The sequence below is a fragment of the Oryctolagus cuniculus genome, chromosome 2 (assembly GCF_051225735.1).
Source record: "Oryctolagus cuniculus isolate XC-2025 breed Fujian yellow rabbit chromosome 2, ASM5122573v1, whole genome shotgun sequence".
Lineage (NCBI taxonomy): Eukaryota > Metazoa > Chordata > Mammalia > Lagomorpha > Leporidae > Oryctolagus > Oryctolagus cuniculus.
In genome coordinates, this window is record NC_142868.1 from 78,672,951 (window position 1) to 78,693,178 (window position 20,228).

The 20,228-nt window shown below is 35.9% G+C and overlaps 1 protein-coding gene across 3 annotated transcripts in view; it reads left to right on the forward strand.

Annotated features, from left to right (window-relative positions):
• SGCZ (sarcoglycan zeta) overlaps positions 1-20,228 on the forward strand; it is a 1,232,459-nt gene that overhangs the window by 1,162,255 nt on the left and 49,976 nt on the right. The window lies entirely within an intron of this gene.

A 20,228-nucleotide genomic window follows, 5' to 3' on the forward strand; every position in this document is an offset into this window, starting at 1 on the left:
TAATATATTATATATATATTATAATTATATAATCAAGTTGAGTCAGGAGGGCCAATCAGAGTGCTTAGCATGCAATTTAAAAACACAGGCTTTGCTTTCAAGCTCTTTGTATTAAATCGTGCTTTTTCTGCTCAGTATGTTAAATAAGCTCCTCACGCCTCCATAAATAATTCATCTGAATGACTTAAATGACATAAACTTAGCTTACATTCGTGTATGTGGCTGTGTGTGCATGTGTGTCTAGAATGTCCTCGATACATGATAAAGAGGTTGTATTTCCTTTTTATTATACATATTTATTTATTATACATACATACATACTTATTCAAAAGGCAGAACAAGGGAGAGCCTAAGAGAAAGATCTTCCATCCTCTGATTGACTCTCTACATGCTCACAGCAGTCAGAGCTGGACTAGACTCCATCCAGGTCTCCCATACAGGTAACAAGGACTCAAGTACTTGAGCCCCCACCACTGTCTTCTCTGGTATGCAATAGCAGGTTGCTAAAGATAATATTGATGCAGTTAATATTCCAAACATAAAGGCCAGGTCTGTTTCAAGAAAATTCTATTATTGAATGTCAACAAATGTGAACAAAAATTGTTGAACAGGGACGTTCATTGGCCATCTATTAGACTGGTGACATCCCACCACCCTCACCTATACTGCCAGCATCCGCCCTGGACTCTAGCCTTTTGGGTCTGGTAAGATACTGCATCACTTGATGGGTGTTTGGGGGTGGCTCCTATGATGGTACCTGCCTGATTGCCACATTTTCTTAGGACTCCTTGGACAAGCAGGAAAGATGGTATTTACTGGGACACAAATTCACTAGGTTGACTCTTGAGTTAGGAGGACAAGAAAGAAAAATCAAGCACAAGAATTTAGAAGCACTGGCATTGTGACATGCCAGGTAAAGCCACCACCTCCGATGCCAGAATCCCACATGGGTACCTATTCATGTCCCAGCTGTTCTACTTCTGATACAGCTTCCTGCTAATGGCCTGGGAAAATCCATATAGGATGTCCCAAGTCCTTGGACCCCTTCTACCCACATAAGACACCTGGATGATGCTCCTGGATCCTGGCTGTGGCCTGGATCAACCCTGGCCATTGTGGTCATGGGGGGAAGATTCTCTCTCTCCTCCATCCCTCTATAACACTGACATTCAAATAAATAAATCTTTTTTAAAAAGAATGTTGATTGGCATGCAGTACAGACAAATCAGGAAGAACAGTGGTCTAGGGGTCTGGGCACTAATATTTGAGTTACTGGTTACAGGTCAGGACAAGCAAAGAACCCTAGATAGACACACTCTCAGGGTGATTGGACAGACATAATTTCAACATTTAACAATCACTGAACCTTGGTACTGCTACTGGCTATCACTCTTGAGACCAGTATAATCCTGAGATAGATTTTTGATTATTACACTTGACCAAAAATTCTCCCATCCATATTCCAGCATTCTTCTCGGGTACTTTGCATGTTTAATTGAATGTGGGGGAGGGGGGGGCGGGTTCTAGAGCTCTCTGCAACTTTAGGATCTCATGGAACGTTAACTTCTTCTGTTCTTTATATTGCTTTCTCTTGTCTAATGATGGTTCCAGTGAAGTACTGCCTTCACAAAGTTAGTTCCTTTAATCGCCTTTTTTATTTTCCTTTGAGTTAGATGGATAATCACCTTTTCTTTCCTTTTCCTCTTCTTTTTTTTCAATTGATGGCCTGGCTTCCAAATCCTGTTAATTAAACCAAGAAAGTACTTCCTGAAACAAATAAACGATCAACAACAAAACAAGTTTAAAGAAGTTTTTTTCCTATTTGAGGGCAGCCATTTCTCCCTCTTCCTCTCTCTCCCTCTCCCTCTCCCTCTTTCCCTCCCTCCCTCCCTCCTTCCATCTATCCAAACATCCCTCTCTCCCTTTTTTCCCCTTCCCTCCATTGTGTGTGGATGTCTTTATCCTCTGGCTTTCTTTCCATTTTTTCCTCTGTCTCAAACATGCACACACTTCCTGTGTTTATTCTTCATAATACTTTTCATTTATACTGTATTTTCTAATTATCTCAGGTACTCTAATTAACCAGTTTTACTATAGAGATGTGTAACATATATTTTCAGAGGATCTCAAGTAATAATATGGTGCAATTAGGAATCATAAGGGCAGAATCCAAGCAGATTTTTTATAAGCAATTGAAGTGTAACAGAATGAGAGAAGCACCAAGGACTGATGAGAAACCCAAACTTTTAACCAGAATATGTATGAGCCCTGCATAGTTAACATTTGAATGCTAAATGAGAGCATTTGAGCTTTATGAAAACTCCCCACAGTATCCAATCATATTTCTATCTCTCACAGAAGAGTCTGTCTACCACAGATAACCACACAGACACAAATATACACACAGACAAACACAATCAAATTCTTACTGGGTCCTTACTCTTTTACTAGAATATCATATATAGTAATTTTATTTATGCCCATGATACTTCTCTCAATTAAAAGAATTAAAGATATCAAAGGAAATTATAATTTAGATGTTACATTCATAGAAGAAATAATATATATGACTTAGCATGCAATTTAAAGGCATAGGGATTGATTAGTGATCTCTCATATACTTTAAAGCAGCGCTTGAGTCATTTGACAAATAATACTACAAAGAGACAGTGACTGCAGGGTGCTTCATATAAATTAGGCAGCTGTGCTTCAGGACTTCAAAGTTGCATGTGACGAGATCTGTGTGAAGTTTCTTCTAGAATTTTAAGTTTACAGCGTGAAAGTCTTTATTTAAACAATATCCATAGGAATTAAAATTAAAATAAATCTCTCTGACTTTATTCTTTATGAACAATGGCATTTTCTAGATGGACTTTTGATTCAGGATGAAAGAATGAATTTAGTTAAGCAATGGGTATATCAACATACCTGGGAAAAACTGTTTATGGCTAATATTTAAGTCATAGTATAGCTTAGAATATTCATGTTCCCCATGCCTAGAAAGATGCATCTATCCAAATAATGCTAGCGTTCAGGAGTGTAGGCATAAAATGCCCAGTACTTACCTTTATAATACTACGCCCAATACCCCATTACCATAATGAGCAAGCATATACCCCTGCATTACTCTTGACATTACTTGCCTTGCTCAGTTATAATACATAAAAATTCACTTAAATATATATATTTAACCTTAACAGGCACCCACTATGTCATTGAACACAAAAGACTTTTAAGCTCATATACATATTTTCAAAGATTTTATTTTCATTTTGTATTCTCAACTGTTGGCCAACGATATTTTAATACCTAGCAAATAAAAGTTATAAACCTTTACACAGGGAATATTCTGAACTGTATTGCTTTCAGGCAGAATCTCTGCACTTTCATTTATATTTCAAGTATTAAACTAACTTAGAAAACCAAAACAGCGACAAGTCATTGCATTTTATAAAGTGAAAAACTAACACCCTAGAACTCTTTCCTGTTAAGCCAAAAGTTAATAGTTGGACTTAGACCTCTCTATTTGCCTATGAGAGAAAAAGGGTTATAGCCAGACATATGAGGAGAAAGGAAGTATCTTTATTAAGCAATTAAACCTGACCATGTATCCACCTCTCGGCTTTTGTTTGAAAGCCAAGAGTATCACTCTTTTGTCTCCTTTCTAATTGAAGGGTAGGAAGAAAAGACAAGTTCTAATGCCTGTTTGACAAAAGAAGAGAGGATTTTCTGAGGAGCTGTCTTTTAAATACCTTGCTTCTGTGTGTAAATCAATATTTTCTGGTTTGCTGTTATTAGCTGCTCTTCTACTTCCATGTTCTTGTCTGTTCAATTAGTGTACTGTGATGGGGTCAACTTTGGAATCAACCTTGCTGTTAGGTGAGGCCATTGTTCCTCTGAGCTGTCCACATGTCAAGGACAGGCTAATGCACCAGCCACAGAATGGGGCTGGTGTGTCTGAATAGCCCCCTGAAAAACAGGATTATAGCAGGGACTGCAAAAACTGACCTTTAAATACTTCATTTTCTATGCTGAAGCATTTCAAGTTTGTAGATGTGGATCAGTCATTCAAGTAAGTTTTTTTTCCAGTTTTCTTTTTTTTTAAATTTTATTTAATGAATATAAATTTCCAAAGTACAGCTTATGGATTACAATGGCTTCCCCCCAATAACATCCCTCCCATCCACAACCCTCCCCTTTCCCACTCCCTCTCCCCTTCCATTCACATCGATTCATTTTCGATTCTCTTTATATACAGAAGATCAGTTTAGCATACATTAAGTAAAGATTTCAACAGTTTGCACTCACACAGAAACACAAAGTGTAAAATACTGTTTGAGTACTAGTTATAGCATTAAATCTCAATGTACAGCACACTAAGGACAGAGATCCTACATGAGGAGTAAGTGCACAGTGATCCTATTGATGACTTAACAAATTGACACTCTTGTTTATGGCATCAGTTATCACCCTAGGCTCTTGTCATGAGCTGCCAAGGCTATGGAAGCCCCCTGAGTTCACTGACTCTGATCATATTTAGACAAGGCCATATCAAAGTGGAAGTTCTCTCCTCCCTTCAGAGAAAGGTACCTCCTTCTTTGAAGACCTGTTCTTTCCACTGGGATCTCACTCATGGAGATCTTTCATTTAGGTGTTTTTGTTTTTGTTTTTGTTTTCCCCTAGAGTGTCTTGGCTTTCCATGCCTGAAATACCCTCATGGGCTTTTCAGCCAGATCCGCATGCCTTAAGGGCTGATTATGAGGCCAGAGTGCTGTTAGGACATCTGCCATTCTATGGGTCTGCTGTGTATCTCACTTCCCACGTTGGATCATTCTCTCCATTTTTTATTCTATCAGCTAGTATTTGCAGACACTATTCTTGTTTATGTGATCCCTTTGGTTCTTGGTCCTATCATTATGATCAATTGTGAACAGAAATTGATCACTGGGACTAGTGAGATGGCATTGGTACATGCCACCTTGATGGGATTGAATTGGAGTCCCCTGGTATGTTTCTAACGCTACCGTTTGAGGTAAGTCAGCTTGAGCATGTCCCAAATTGCACATTTCTTCCCTCTCTTATTCCCACTCTTATATTTAACAGCGATCACTTTTCAGTTAAGTTTCAGCACTTAAGAATAATTGTGTATTGATTACATTATTCAACCAAAAGTATTAAGTAGAACAAACAAAAAAATACTAAGAGGTATAATATATCAAGTTGTTCATCAACAGTCAGGGCAAGGGCTGATCAAGTAAGTTTTCTAGCTTTCTAGTTTGCTAGCTTTTCAAACTTACTGATGATGAAAATTTCAGAGATGATGAAGATTAGACACCCAACCTACCTCCAATTCCCCAGGTAAAAATTGACTTGGGATTTTTAAGTGCATACATAATGAATGATGCCATCATCACGCACACACACACACACACACACACACACACACAAAACCTCTGGGAAACTTACTGCTGTTCCTCTCCAGGACATTTCATCTTCCCAAGCTCTCATGTACACATTTCCTGTTTTATTTTGTAAAAGCATAATTCCTAAAAAGTTAAATTACAGAGATGTGAAATGTGAGGGAAATTGTCAAAGAAAATAGCTCTTTTACAAAAAATTTTTAAATGTGATTGTGTCAACTAGCTTCTCTGTGTAGCTATTTTAATATTTGAACAGAATATTCACTGTGAATTCTACCAAACATTTTAAAAATAATATAAATAATACATAAATATAAAAATAATAAAAATAATCCCAAACCTTTCCAAGAGACAGGGAACACTTCCTAACTCAATGAATCAGACTAGAACTGCCCTATTACCAAAGGCAGATAAAGATAACACAAGTATAAAAGGGAGCTATAGACTAGTGTCCTTGATGAATATTGATGCGAAATCCTCAAATTTTTTTTAAAAAAATGAAGCATTATGTCAGCCAATGCTCACATTAAAAGGACAACAGACATGGTCACATGGAATTGCTATTTAGGAATGTGGGGATAAATCAGTATGGCAAAAATCAATATAATTCACTGTATTGATAGAGCACAGAGGAAAATACAGTACCATCTCAAATAAGGCAGGAAAAGTCTTTACAATCCAACCCCTTTAGAATAGAATAGAATAATAAATGTGGGAACAGAATAGAGCTCCTTCTGCATGAAATAGGAAACATGTATCATGTTATATCCAATGGGAAAAGGTTGAGTTTTCTCCAGGAAATCAGGAACAAGACAAGGATGCCTATGTACCACTACTATTCAGCAGGTACAGGTAGCTCCATTTAGAATAATTAGAGAAGATATTAAAAAGTCCAAATTGGAGAAGAAGAGAAGCTATATCCACATTTGACGTGGTTCTATATGTAGATACTCTGTAAGAAAGGTGTTAGATTTATAAAAATTTAATGTACAAAATCTACAACAAAAAAGTCAATTGTATTTCTATAAGCCTGCAAAGAACAATACTAAAAGGAAACTAAGTAAATTATTTACTTGACAAGAACATATGAAATAGAAAACAGGGCAGGCATTATGCCTGGCAGTTAAGGTGATGGTTGAAAGGCCTGTGTCCCATATTGGAATGCCTTGGTTTGACACCTGGCCCTCACCTCTGATATCAACTTCTGCTAATGCAGACCATGGTAGGCAGTAGTGGCAGTAGTGATGGCACATTAGATTTTTTTAAAGATTTATTTATTTATTTGAAAGCTAGAGTTAAACACAGAGAGAAGGAGAGGCAGAGAGAGAGAGCGCGCAAGAAAGGTCTTCCATCCATTGTTTCACTCCCCAGATGGCTGCAATGGCAAGAGCTGTGCCAATTCAAAACCAGGAACAAGAGCTTCTTCCAGGTCTCCCAGATAGGTGCAGAAGCCCAAGGACTTGGGCCGTCTTCTGTTGCTTTCCCAGGCTGTAGCAGAGAGTTGGATTGGAAGTAAAGCAGCCAGGATTTGAACTGGCTCCCATATAGAATGCTGGCACTGTGGCGGTGGCTTTACCTACTAAGCCACAGTGCCAGTCCAACACATTCGTTTTTTGCTACCCACGTGGGAGGCCTAGATTGAGGGTGTTTTTTTCTCAGTCTTGGCCTCTAGTTGTGGGCACTGTGGTAAGGAGCCTATAGGTAGGAGCTCTCTGTATACATATCTGCTCCTCTCTCTCAAATATATATAATTGATTTAACTGAAAGGTGAAAATTTTACACACTGAAAATAACAAAACATTGCTAAAAGAAACTAAAGAAGTTTCCATGAAAATATTACATGTCCATGGTTAGGAAGACTTAATATGGTTAAGATCTCAATACTGTATAATGAAGACATCAGATTCAAAGCAATTCATATAAAAACTACAGTAGCATTTTTGCAACATATAGAAAACACAATCTCTAAATTCATATGAAATGGAAGAGGCACCAAATAGCAAGACAAAAACAAACAACAACAAAAGCAAAAGTTGGAGAATTCACAATTCTAGATTTTAAGACCTAGTGCCACAGTAATCAAAATAGTGTGGAGTTGGAACAAAATTAGATGTGGAGACAGGTGAAATTGAATTACAATGACAGAAATCAACCCATGCATACATGGCAAGTTGATTTTAATAGGAGTGAGAAATCTGTGTGTAATATACAAATGAGATTGCTTAGAAAAATTCATGAAAATAAAATTAAAACATGAGCTTATTTTAGTATAAAAATTTTTGAAATACTGTGTTCATAATGCATGATAAAATAAAATTTAATGTTGTACCATAAGAATCCTGTGAAAACCATAATTTTGAAACAGAAGGAAAAAGACTGGCTGATGATTCAAAACATGAACTCTCCAGTTTATTATAACAGAAACAAAAATAGTTATTGTTAAAAACGTGGATAAGGAAAATACCATTGTTATGCAAACACAGATATAAAAATGAGTGTGAGGATGATACAGATAACAAATACCAGAACACTCTTGAATAGGAAAAACTGTACCCAACTTTTTTTTTTTTTTTTTTTTTTGACAGGCAGAGTTAGACAGTGAAAGAGAGAGACAGAGAGAAAGGTCTTCCTTCCGTTGGTTCACCCACCCCACAAATGGCCACTAAGGCTGGCATGCTATGCGAATCTGAAGCCAGGAGCCAGGCGCTTCTTCCTGGTCTCCCATGCGGGTGCAGAGGCCCAAGCACTTGGGCCATCCTCCACTGCCTTCCTGGGCCACAGCAGAGAGCTGGACTGGAAGAGGAGCAACCGGGACTAGAACCCGGCGCCCATATGGGATGCCGGCGCCGCAGGTGGAGTATTAACCAAGTGAGCCACGGCGCCGGGCCCATGATTGTTTTTTATCTCTAAGACAATTCTGATTTTAATAGTATGTACAGAAAAATCAACAATCCAGTGGAGAAAAGAGGTGTTTCTTAAACCAATCTGTTAGATGAAATAAAGTGTTCAGAAAATACTAGGTTAGGGCCAAGCTATTCCAAGAATAAAGTTTGTATACATTGCTTTCTTGTTAATAATTTTAACATTACTTAGAGCATAATAATGGGATTAACAACAGTGGTATAGCTTGTGTCCCTGATTGTAGTAGCTCATTAACTCCTCAGTGTTTAAAGGGATGTGTATGATTAACTTCATTTTGTAAACTGTTTCTCCTATTAATCAAATTGCAAGAAAAATACAGAGTTATGAATGGTGGACCAGGACCTTCATTGTGAAATGCAGCAGGCCAGGGACTTTGGACTTACAGTCCAGTTTCGTTTCTATTTCATTCTGGCTGTGTCAGTACTTGCAAGCTCATATAATACATATTTCTGAGATGTTGGGCATTCTGGAGACTCTAAAAATGATAAATTTTCTTCAGAATGTAAGAATTCTATAGTTATAGTAGATGAATCAAATGAAAAATCAGAGGAGAAGGAGCACTAATTATTATTTCTAAGTTACAGCAATGGTTGTGCCTTACAGAGTTCACAATGAAACGTGGTATATTTTAAATAATACAAATTCCATTAGGCCAAACTATTTGGAAAAAAAAAACGGAGAAAAAGGCACAATAAGAAGGTCTAAGCCAAACAAATCATACTCCAATACTTTTTCAATATTATAGGTTCTTCCCCAACTTGACAGATTATTTAGCAATTATTTTTATTTTTTTTTAGCAGAAATGCTGTTTTGACCTGCTAAAAACTAGTTATCACAGAATTATTCGACAGTGTGAGTTCTGAACCATAATAACCTGTCATGGAGAAGGAATGTGTTCAGTCTCCCAACAGTGCAGCTGTTTTGAGAACTAAGATGAGAAGTAATTGAGTTGGGGAAGAGCAGGTTGGACAGAAGGGATGGGAGGGATGCGTGCTGCAGTAATTGAAAGCACTACCACTGGCACCACAACTCCATTGCTTTTCAAGCAAGATCTGTAACACATTAGTGAATAACTTTCCATAAGTTTCTCATCTGTAAAATGTAGGCAGCATAAATAATAACATCTCACTGGATTTTGGTTAAACACATGTGATGCCCGACAGGCAGGAGATCTGACATATACTACATGCTTCATAAATGTTAGAAATTATTATCAGAATATATATGAAGACACTATGAAGTATGAAGTATTAGCAAAATTATTCTCTTCCTTTTGTAGCATTTTCTATGTAGACCTTTTAAATTTTTATCATTTATCTCTCTCCTGCAGTTTTCACATTATATTAAAAATGTTAAACTTTTTCCATAATACTGAAATATATTAAGTTCAATTTAATAAAAGCCATTTAGTAGGCCTTTGGGAAGTATATAATTGAAAAACATTTAACATCACAAAAAAGGTAAGGAGAAAAATGTAGGGAAAATACCACATATTAAATACCTAAGACAAAAAAAGCATTTTCACAAAAAATAATAATGGAATTGATAACACATTGGTATATCCTACGTCACCAACAGTCATTTGCAGTAGTTTATTTACTCCTTAGTGTTTAGGAAGATATGCAGTATTATATTCATTTTGCAAACTGTCTCACGGTAAGCAATTTACAAGAAATACACAGAGATTAGGGGCCGACCTGGACCTTATTGCAAAAATGAAGGCCCAAGTATTTTCTCACTTGCAGTCCAGTTTCATTTCTATTTCATTTTATCTGGCAGGCATGCTTATACAATACATTACAGGTCCTGAAAAAGGACTTTTCTAACAAGATGGAGAACTTCTAGGGTCTGATTTATTTAATAGCTATGTTGTTTTTTCAAGCAGATTTATTTAGTAGTTTGGAAAAAGTTAGAGATGAACTGGAATGAACATTCTTAAATACTATATAATCGACTTTCCCAACTAAACCACAGATAGCTCTTGGAGTAACCGCTCTGCCTTGATGTAGCTGTGTAAATTGAGAGGTTATAATATGCTTAACCATGTCAAAGAAAAAGCTTTAATGCATAAATGATGATTTTTAAATATCTTTGAGAAACAGTCTACATTTTAAGAGATCTATTGTGATGTGAGAAGGAGTTAATTTTTGGATCAAGTCAACTTTATAATCGTCAATTGAGCTGACCATTGTCTTCAAGAGGAATTTGCTAGAATATATCAAATCATATTCCTAATCTCTCATGCTGATTTTGTATGGATTTGCTTGGCATGATTGGATAATCTTTTAATTTCCATGTTCATAAAATGATAACCAGGAAAATCTTTGATTTCACTATAAAAGTAGAAAGGTAAGGAGGAAGGGAGAGAAAAAGAAATGGGCAAAGATAGTACAAGCATGAATAAGTTGTCTACATGTTCCAGTTAGTAATCTGCTGTACTGATTTCCTGGTGTTGCTGTTGAAGTTACCAAAACATTAGCAGCTTAAGAAATATAAATGTATCTTCTGCAGTTTTGGACACTAGAAGCAGTTTTCACTGAGACTAAGTCAAGGTGTTTGGTGGTTGTGCTTCCTTGTGGAAGAATCCTTCTCTTTCCCAGCTTCTAGGGGCTTTGTCCCTACCTTCACCTTCAAAACAAGCCACATAATCCAAATGTCTTTACACCTCTGATTCTCTGATTTGAGGCTTTCTCTTTGATTGTTTACAACCCTTATGATTATTTTGGGCCCTCTTTGATAATCAGGTTAATCCTATTGGAAGATGATAAGTTTAGCAACCTTATTCACAGGTTTCAGGGTTTAGGGAATGCCAGTACATTTTTGGAGGCAGTGGAGAGCATTATTTGGCCTGCCACATTAATTGATATCTCATCTATTTTATTAAACAATAGTTTTACTTACCAAAATAGGAGCTCCTGGAAGACAGGCAGTCAGTATGTTTTACAATGTTTAGAATTCACAATTGGTAATTTAAAAACAAACTGCAAAAAAACTAGGAGTAAGCTTGTTTGTAAACCCTTCTTTTGTCTCCATTTCCTCAACTAGAAAAAGGGAGTATTATTATTATAATTTTATTCTCTATAATTTCAGAGTTTTGTTGTAAGAGTTAAATCAGGTAACTTGATACATATTTTGAGCTTAGCTCAGTGATGGAAATAGTTGGAGCACTCAGTAAGCATTAGCGGTGGTAGTAGTAGTAGTAGTAGTAGTACCAGTTTCTTCACAGGTTAGTTTCTCATCTCACAAGGTTAAATCGAGGATTAATGATATCATACAAAGGTGCTTTAAGAAGTTTATGAGAAAGTGTATTTAAAAGATAATTTTATTTGATGCAAATACCAGGCATTGTGGTTCTTTTCATAATGCACATTTTTCCATTAAGGTCACTGTGGTGCAAAATATTTTGAAATCCATGAGAAAATGTGTATTATGAAAACTGTGCATGTATTTCATAATTTTTTCATATCAAAATGCTTATTTTTAATTTCATTTTCTTACAAACTTTTTGAAATGCCTTGGTATACCAAAGAACATTGTAGAAATGGATGAAAACTAGAGAGAAACACTTTGCTTCATACGTCCAACTGGGGGCTGGGCGTTTGGGCAGTTGGCATGCACCTTGGAATGCCCACATCCTATACTGGAGTGCCTGTGTTCAACTCCAGCTCCTCTGGTTGTGGTTACCACATTCCTGCCAGTGTAAACCCTTTGGGACAGCAGGTGATGGCTCAAATGCTTGGATCCCTGCCACCCACATAACAGTCTCAGATTGAGTTCCATGACCTGGCCCAGCATTTGGGGAATGGAGTAAACGAAGGATTGATTGTCTCACTCTCCTTTTACCCTTCTATGTGCTTTAAAAATATGGCCAACCGAAAAAGAATCCCCTAATTGCCTCTAACTGTCGTCCAACTACAAGATGTGTGTTCAAAGTCCTTATCGGTCAGCTCGCTCTGTCCGCAATAGTTGCACGGTAGTCTCAGGATGTTTTCTTCTTGGCAAAGCATGCTAGAATGGCCTAGGGGTCTTCATGCTCTGAGCATCTTGAAGCTCTGAGAAGCAAACATGCTCAGCATGTGCTGGAGGTGGAGTATGGCAACTATGAGCTTGCTAGGTCTGGAAACTGCCCCACCACTGACATGTGAAAAAATCTGCCTTTTTCATTCAAAAAATGGAATGTATAGATTTTTTTAATTTTTTAATTTTTTATTTATTTATTTGAAAGGCAGAGTGGACAGTGAGAGAGAGAGACAGAAAGAAAGGTCTTCCTTTGCTGTTGGTTCACCCTCCAATGGCCGCCACAGCCGGTGCACTGCGGCTGGCACACCGCGCCAATCCGATGGCAGGAGCCAGGTATTTATCCTGGTCTCCCATGGGGTGCAGGGCCCAAGCACTTGGGCCATCCTCCACTGCACTCCCTGGCCACAGCAGAGAGCTGGACAGGAAGAGGGGCAACCGAGACAGAATCCGGCGCCCCGACTGGGACTAGAACCCGGTGTGCCGGCGCCGCAAGGTGGAGGATTAGCCTAGTGAGCCACGGCGCCGGCCGGAATGTATACATTTTTATCATGTCTATGGACCTGGACTATTAATCTTATATGACATTCGTAGGCAATTTGGAAGGATACTGTTTAAAAATAACTTAATCATGGTATAAATTTTGCAAATCTCTATGTATCAAGAATAATCCTCAGAGGGTTGCTTTTTCTTTTACCTATGAATCAACATCATTCCTTTTTCCACATATAAACACAGAAACCAAACAAGATTGGGTAGTAATTTACATTTCAATGCATGGCTTCCTTTAAGTCTCTAACAGAGAAATCATAATTAGTTGGTAATTATTAATTATATGTGTTGTTTTGGTCTTTGAGACAAATATATGAGAAAAATACTTTAAGCAGCCAACATATTTACTCACCATTCATTTAATGCATGGTGGGTGAAATAAAACGAATGGAATCTCAGCTTTAAAAGTTATTTTAGACATCATTCCATTATTCCAAACAAGTCTGAATCTTCTCTTACATTTAGTAATACAGTAATTCTCCCTTGCAACACTTGGTGACAAAAGCCTGATGATCTCTCATGATAGTCTGATTAACCTTTACATAATATTGACTTGAAAAGCCATTTTATTGCTAGAGGAGATAGAAATATATTTCTATTTAAGATAATGTCTAATGGGGAAATGCAACCTTTATGTATGTTAGAATTTTTGAGGTAGCTGTCTTAAATTTTAGGAAAATACCAAAATCTCTTCTATGTATCAAAGTAAGAATCTTTAATATGAGATGCTTCCCAAATTTCTCTGCATATTAAATCATAAGTTGGAATTTCTCATGAGAATGAGAAAGAAAGTCCCAAAATTTATCCGAGGGGAGGATATGAAATTAAATCGGACAAGATAATTGCTCACTGGAATCAATCAGTGACAACTTCCTAAGTGATGCCATAGGTAGAGGCACAGATATTTATACATACCTAATATTCACTTTTATTTAAAATTTTGGATTAATAGGTAATCCTTGTATAATTGTATCAGGTATAGTATGATACTTCACTATATATGCACAAAGTGAGTCAATTCTCAATGTCCTTTCGCCAAATTTGGAGACAGCCACCTCCTCTCCTATAGTTCTTTAAGCAGTATATAATACTCTGTTATTTTAAATAGTGCCACTGAAGAGTGTTCTGTAGTATTTCATTTCAAATGGCTAAAAGTACTCTACTATGTTGAATTACAGTAATTTATCATATAATTCCCTGTAATTTATCAAGTAAATAATAAATCACATAACTTATCATATAATTCCCTATTGTTGAACATTTTGCTTGTATTCAATGAAACCAAACTAAGCTGTCATCAACTTCGGTGTGTGTGCTAGTTTGTGTGTGTGCTAGTGTGTGTGTGTGTGTGTGTTTTGGTGTGTGTGTGTATGAGAGAGAGAGAATGTATGTGTGTATCTGAAAGGCAGAATAACAGGAAAAGAGGGAGAGACAGAAATATCTTCCATCTGCTGGCTCACTCCTCAAAATGCCCATAACAGCTAAGGTTTTACAAGGCCAAAGCCAGAAGCCAGGAAGTCCATCGGGGTGTTCCACATGGGTGGCAGGGACCAAGTACTTGGGCTATCGTCTCCTGTCTCACAGGTGCATTAGAAAGAAGCTGGACCAGACATGTGGTGTAGCTGGGACTAGAATCTCAAGTATGGGATGCTGTTGTTCCAAGTGGTGCTTAACCTGTTATAGCACAACACCAGCCTTCTGCAGCTATATTTTTATGTACATAAATAACTTTATGATAAATTCCCTGAAATCAAATTATTTCTTTAATGAATAAATATATTTTCATCATGTTTTCCTCTCAGCAATGAATGGGGAATTTCATATACCTGGGTCATCATTGGCCATCAATTCTTTGAAAATGTCTTTAGACATAACCATGATGCTAGGATCATGAAACACACATGTAATGTATAGATGTGTGTAAATAGACACACACATAATGTACCATGTTTTAAATCCTTATACTGTCCTATTTGGAAGAGAAAACAGGAACTTTGAGAAAAAATTTTATGTATGAGAAAATTAAAATTTCAAATAAATGAATGGCTTTTTCAGTGTCACATTGCTAAGGTGACACCACTTTGACCTAGAACTCAAATTTCCCATCGTGTCGTGTGCCCTATTGCTGGTCTGTTAGAGAAATTGTCTACTTTCTGCAACTTTGTGCAGGGAACTGACAGAATGCACCTTGCTATACCATAACTTAGCAGAATATAACATTTATCAAACTAAGCTTGATTCCTATTTTCTCATTTCATATATGATATTAGATGTTAGATGGTTATTATAATAACAAATAGCTTTTTAATGAAACAAGCATGGAAATTTGGTGTGACAAAACATAATATTTTATATCAGGTATCACATGCAGTTATTTCAAAAGTGCGTTATTTTTTACTTAATGAAAAGACCGTTTTGCTAAGTTCCACAAATATTTTAAAGTAATCACCTCCAAACATGCACATGATGGCATCATTTTCCGTAAACCTAAGGTGGAAAATACTTTTGTTTGGCATTTTGCCTCAGTAATATTAGCAGGGAGCATCCAATTGTAACATTTGCATGTATCATTTATAATGCCCTTGTTAGTAGTGACAGGCAACCTTTTTTCTGTGTATTGACTATTCAGGTTTCTTCCTATGAATTTCCTTCGTATATTTGTGTCTCTTTTTCTCTAATGAGATATTTGTTATTTTATTGATCTTGAAGAGCTCTTTACGTGTTCTGAATGCTGATTATCAGTTATTTTTGCTGTAGACTGGTTTGTTTTTAAACCTTGCTTTAAGTGTTATTGGCTGTTAAGAAAAATTATTTGCAAAATCAAATTTATTCATTGCTTTCTCAAATTTTTATGTATGTTTCATCGTAAGAATGTATCTTTACTCTCTGTAGAAGGATTTTCTAGACTTTAAGTTTCCCACATGACCAGAGGATTTAACTTACCATACCATCTTTTAATTTTTTTTAAATCAGTGAGTAAAACTTCACATGCCCTAGATTTTATTGGTTAATTTTGGTCTCTCAAATATTTGAGTCATTTTCTGTTGATTTTTTTAAAGAATTCTTGGTATGTTTTGCTAATAAGACTTTATCAACTGCCTCATAAGTTTTGCAAATACTTTTTTCCCAAGGTTGTCTCACCTTTCCTTGCTTTGTGGTGTCCTTAGTCCAGTAGCAATTGCTGATTTTGGTCTTTTTCCTCCTAGCACAACAAATCCTTCTCTAAGTTGAAGCCAAAAGGATATTCTGATTTATTTTCTTCTACAAATTTTATAGTATTACCTTTGCACATACCCATTAATAAAACTTTATTTTTCTTTTGTGTGTGTCTACAGGCACCCTGAATTACTAGTAAGTAAATTGTAATTAGACTTTTTATCCAGTTGGGAAAATCAGCCTATTTATATTTATTGTGTGGGAAAGATTCTGATTGCCTTTTTATCTAATATTCTTTTATACAGATTTATAATCAGTCTGTCACATTCCATGACAAATATTGTTTATGATCAGATTGAAATTGTATAACATTTCTTCAGGGCTTGGAGAAAAATTAATCACTTTAGGATTGGATTATCATATATACTATTATGTTATATTCCTCATATACTTAACATTTGTTTATTATCTTTTAATTAAACTTAACAATTCATTGCATAAAGGGCTCACAGATCTTTTGTTAAAATTTTCCATCAAATTATTTTGTTATTAACCTTACTAAATTTTCCATAGATTCTTTTGGGTTTTCTTTGTAGAAAACCATACTTACAGGTTAAGCATAATAGTTTTTTTTCCATAACAATATGCTTTTAATATATCTGCATTTGTTTCTCTCTGACTGCCTTGTATTAAGACATTATTTTATTATAGAATTAAATTAGAGATTCTGGCCATAAAGCTGAATCATACTTTCGGGTAGTGTTCTTAAGTGGACAGAAAGTTACTCTTCCTACTGAACTGCTGTAACAAAGCACCAAAGTGTGAAGTTCTGGTAGCTTCTGCTGTGGGTGACTATCAGGTGCAAGAAGCCTACTCCCACTCCCATTATTTTGAATGTTTATTGTTGTTACTGTTGTGAATTATGAAGGAATGTTGAACTTTTATTGAATGAAATTTTATTTGGGAAATGTTGTCAAGGTCTAGAAATCAAAACATCTGGGTCTGTTACTCATCAGTGAGATGTAATAATCTTCACACACACATACACACACACACCCACACACACGGGTAGGTTTTTGTGTATACCACAAACATTTTCTAGAAAAAAAATGAACACTTCAGATTCAAAATGTTTAATATCTACCTAATCTATCCATGATGAGATATTTTAGGAGTATAATAGTGGATTCTAAAAATATATAAGCAAAAATCTAGATTATTTTATTTTGTATTACCTGTGATTAATCAACCACTGACCCATTTATATCAACAGCTACAAAGCTAAGCTTTAAAACATTTTTGTAACTTAGATGGCCACCATCTTTAAAAATACTTGGTGTGGACCTAATCAGACTGCACAAATAAATACTTGCTGGCATGATAGTCCAAAAGTTTTGAAGATATTTGATTTTCCTGAAAACTATGAATGGTTTACATCACTAATGATATTTATAAAGATTTAATAGCATTTTCTGCTTGGAATTACCCCAAGGGTCATGCACAGTAATCATTGTGATCACCAGGGGAAATATAATGAGTGTTCTTGGTGAAGAAACCTCATCAGAGGGGAAAACAGGTTAGTGCTGGAGAAATCTGCCATTTCATTTGATTAATTAAAAGCAAAGCTACCAGACCTCTTAAAGCTGGACAATAAAAATAATAATAAAATGAGCTCTCTTTGTTCACCTATTGGCACACAATGAATTTCATGGCAAGCAATAGCAAAAATCACAGCATCAATCTGGAACAAGAAAAGATAAAAATCACATGGAAACAAAAGAATAAAGAGAATATATTTTGGCATTAACGAGTGCTTACTGATGTCTGTACCTGGCTGTTTCCCATTTGAACTCTAAGTATGGCACACTATACTAATATTAAAACATAGGCTCTTGAGATTTCCATTTTTCATCTGAATATTTTGTAAAACTTGGTTACTGCTAAATGAATGAAAGCATACATAGTAACACAAGTAGCTGGTATATAAGTCCAGATTCTGATTTTTCTTCTAATGACCACAAAGACCTGGAACATTAAAGGTAAAACGTTGGTCTCTTAAAATCCCTTAGATGTCTTGAAATAAGAAAACTGAATTGTGTCTGAAAATATTTCATGTCAGTTTGTGTAGATTCATCATGTAGTGCAGGCCTATAAAGATAGCAATGCAATTAGCATCCTTTGAATATTCAGATTTTCTTGTATGTTTCAGCATAATACATATTTGTAGAAATTTCAAATAAATCCATAAACAAATATAATATCTTGGAGCCAATAAAGACATCTGTTGTACCTGAGTGAGTACAAACAAAGGAGCACTACACATTGAAAAATTTGATGGTCCTTTATTGCCAGTGGTGGAGAATGGGCTCATGCCCTAAAGAACTCTAGACCCCAAAGCTCAAAGCAACAGGGTTTGTAATGGCAAAAACAACAAAGGTGGGGAGGAATACATGGTTATGAGGAGCAGGGTGAGGGGGATACATGATTACTAGGGTCAAACTGACTTAAAGCCTATGCAAGGCTAATATCAATTATAATCTTAGCAATACCAGTTATAATCTATAAAGTATTGGCTTAAATCATATGTGGGATATAGAGAAATTACCATTTTATCATTTACTGGGGGCAGCCTATCTGTTTATAAGCCTGAGCAATCATGCAAGGGAGTTTCTGTGTTTTGCCAAGTGTGATGCAGGTTGCCAAGTGTGATATAATGGACTGCTATTATCTGAGTGTTTTAGGTCATAGTTTTAGACCAGAGTCTCACAGCGTGTGTGTATGGGGGAGGGGGTGCTTTCTCAAGATGGAGTCTCAGGTGCTCCAAAATGGAGTCCCTACTGTCAAGATGTTACTGCACATCAAGCACCATCTCTTCTGGACAGTCTCTCCATTGTTTTTCACAGGAAGTTCTTTGATGTCAATGTATCAAAAATCCTAAGGAAAAATTAAACCAAGGAAAATAAGATTTATGCTGAGTGGAGTTTCTGCCCTGTCTGTTCCATCTTGTAAGGACCAGCTCGCTTTGTCAGAAGGAAACATTTCTCTCTGACTGACAGCCCTACTCACCTCTCTCTGCAAAGTAAACTAAATGGAAGTGAAGAACATGAAGGAAAAATGTGAATACCTTAATTCTGCTTTTTTATTTATTTGATTATTTGTTTCTTTATTTCTACTTAGATTACTTTGCAAAGTTTGCAAAAATGAGTTTGATACCAGTTTGTAGTACAGCTAATGTTAGATTTTTAAACAAATTAATTACTATCAGCATCAGAAAAGCTAAAATAACATTCATTCCTTAAATCATAAGTTAATCAAGGAAAAGGCTATACAGAAACTATGGGTTCCTAAAATTGAACATGACCTTGAGGAGGCAAAACTAGTATCAACTATAATACTTGTATTATACTTAACTCTCAAACCTTGAGGCACAATGTGATACTACAGTGTGTGTTTTCAAAGTTTCTGGAGACTTTATTTCAATATGGTAAAGAGAATTCAGATAGGAATGTGGTCTTACTAATTTTCTAAATGTCATCATGAACTAATCTTTCATAAAACATTTTTCCAAAAAAGTAGAATTATTGGTAGTTCAGTTGGGATGAACTTAGTTAATTTGTATTTATATGGTTCACTTTGTTAGAATGTTTACAAGGATTCGGTAAATCATTGCCACTTTTAATACATCTCTAAGTTCATAATGACATTTTATGGTGAGGATTGCCCAAAGGCCTCAGGTGTTTTGATTTTCTTTCTTTCAGGGCTTATTAAAAGGCAAAATGACAACTTTGGTAGCTGTAGACCTTGGAATTGCTTTTTATTTCCTGAAAATGTCTGTCCTCAAAATGCATGAAGAAAGGTCTCTTTGACCAATTTTATTTTTTTGAAATGCAAATTGGAAAATGCCATTCATTTAATTTCATTTTCCTAGATATGGATTCTATTAAATAAGCTACTCATTCAATCTGAGAATACTTTTATCTATTTTCTTTACAAAAGCTTTTAAATTTCAATTATGTTTCTATCCTTTTATCACAGGCATGGAAATACTTAATGAACAGATTTTCTCTGATACAACTGAGAAACAAATGCTAGTAAATCATAGCATGTAAAGGCTATAAAATATGAGCATCACTCTTTTTCTTTTTCTTTTTTAACCTTTTC